This window comes from Seriola aureovittata, chromosome 3 (assembly GCF_021018895.1).
Source record: "Seriola aureovittata isolate HTS-2021-v1 ecotype China chromosome 3, ASM2101889v1, whole genome shotgun sequence".
Taxonomy (NCBI): Eukaryota; Metazoa; Chordata; class Actinopteri; order Carangiformes; family Carangidae; genus Seriola; species Seriola aureovittata.
This window is the reverse complement of record NC_079366.1, coordinates 26,379,711-26,382,269: the sequence shown is the minus strand read 5'-3', so window position 1 is coordinate 26,382,269 and position 2,559 is coordinate 26,379,711.

The window sequence follows — 2,559 nt, the reverse complement described above, 5'->3', positions numbered from 1 at the left end:
GTGTTCAGACAGGACGCAACATCAGTTTTGAGACTGTCAACAAAGACACGATTAGAAGCAAAGTCGCCTGGATCGGTGTCATCTATGATGCTAATATTTGCTAATTAACACTAAACATAATCTACAGCTGAGCCTGATGGGAATGTCGGGATGTTTCACTAAAAAGGGAAAACGTGAAGCTCATGGTGATGTCAGAGCAAAAGTCAGAAGGTCACTAAAGTCAGTGGGATTCATCCTCTGGAGACTATGAATGTCAAAATGTTACAGAAATCCATCCAATAGTGTTAACATCCCGACAGCCGCGCTGCTAGTGTGGCTAAAAATCTGAAATGTATGGCTCCAATCTAGACTCAGAATTCGTTAAATTAGTCACCTATAATATGTATGACTAAAATAGGAGTGTACTGTATATAGGAAGACCAGATCTAAAATGTGCATCAGCCAAGTCCTCACATGAAATATCTGAGTATCCAGCAATAAACCCCTTAATTAGTTTGCTATATCTTTCTGGGGAAAAAAGGGGTTTAATGTGAAGTATTTCTCATATTACCTTTGGTGTATTAGTGTGCACTGACAAAAGACATATTCATGCTATATATTCCTTCCTTAAGGCTGTAGTGTAGAATAATCTGATTATTCAAATAGATGTTAATTAGAGCTGTTTCTTCAAAAGACGGCATTATTCACGTGGATAAAAGCGAGACATCTCCTAAGATTCCTCTAACGCCACAAAAGAACCCGTGTGGACGTAAAAAGAACAGCTCTGTCGTTTTTGGTTTTTTTCGGGGGGGGGTTTTTTGTTACATTTTTATTCGCACCAATTTTCTTTTCTTTCCTCAATGTTCTTCTGGTGGGACATAATTTGAAGAGGAACAATGGCACCGGATGAATAACCTGATATAATACATATTCATGGTGTTTGAGAAGCAGTTGAGTTGATCCACTTGTTTTAAGGCACAACAAAGGTAGCTTCCGCTCCTCTGTTATCCTCCCTGCTCCCAATCCCTCCTCCGTTCCTCCTTCAATAGTTTGCCTGTTTGTTCCACCTTAATTATCTTTTAAAATCCCCCCCCCCTCTCCTCCCTCTGTTTAAACCTTTGTCCTTTTCCCATGTGGAACCTATAAACAGACAGCGGCAGCAGCAGCTTTCTGGGGGGAAATAAAAGGAGGAGGGAGGAAGACGAAGACATTTCTCAGGTTAATCTTCCTCCGGCTAAAGTAGCGGGAGATTCTGCAGCTCTGTGGTGAAATGTGCAAACCGCCTTTTACCTGTAGCATGTAACATTCAATACCATAAGATGTCCTGGACATGTAAACACCACACCATGACTGTAGCAGAACAAACACGCAAACACTGCTATATTAGCCACGCAGGGTCTGCAACAACGGACAAGAATAGCTTCAACAGTCTCATTGCTAGAACAATTGTAATTACAATAACATTGTCTGGTAATCCTTCTAAATAGGAGCCAGGAACTAAATCGGTTTGATGACGGTGGTGCTCAGCTTAGTTGCCTTTCACCGGTTTGTACGGTAATCCTCATTAACAAAACACTAATCCCCCCTCCGTGTTGCCATGTTCTGTCCTATCACCCCCCCACCCCACCCCACCGACTCCCTGTGCCATGTAAAAACTTCACCAAACTTCTCGCCCCACTTTACCGGAGAGACTCTAATCAAGCCAGTCAAATCAAAATCCCATCAACCCAAACAAAGTTCACCCACTTGTTAACAGCAGGCTCAGAGGCGTGAGAATCCCATCAGCTTCTAACGCAAACACTTCTGCAAATGTTTGTACATTCATGGTAAATTACGAATTATGGTTGATTTGCGTTCCTACCATCCGTATATGAAACATAAAAGATCTGTGTTGAACAAAGGATTGAGAAGCTCTCTCCCAATGTCACTTGGCTCTCAGCAGATGATGCAGATGAGAAACAAGTTGAATATGAACGTACCGTACAGTCACTGTTGTCAGTTGTCGGAAAATATTTACATTTTCATCTGTAACTCAGAATTCATTCATTTTTGATCATGTAATTTTAACCTCTGCAGGATTTGGATACAAATATTAACCGTCAGGATAAAGCCCTTAGCCTCTTATTTTGAAAAAAAAATAATCTCAACCAGTTATTTTGAAAGAGAGAAATAAGAATTAACAAGAGTACTATTTGAAGTCGAGCTTATAGGAGCAACATCTATCTCTGAACAAACAGAATAAAATGAATCGACGAGTATTTCATCCACTTTTCAAACTCACTACTCCCCTTTGTTTACACTATTTTGACCACTAACACCTACCATACACTTATTCCTTTGAGATTATTTCCCATCATGCTCCTGTGAGGAAGAAAAATACTTTTTTGCTCGTTGAAATTCTACATTATTATTATTATCATCATTATTGTTATTATTATCATTATAATTATTAGTATCATTATTATATAAAGTTAGTAACTCAACTCTATAATTGTCATGATTACTGAAATGACTGTGTTCAGAATTTGTATTTATGATTTCCTGTTTTATTTTGAAATTACTTTCTTCGTGTCCAGTTAC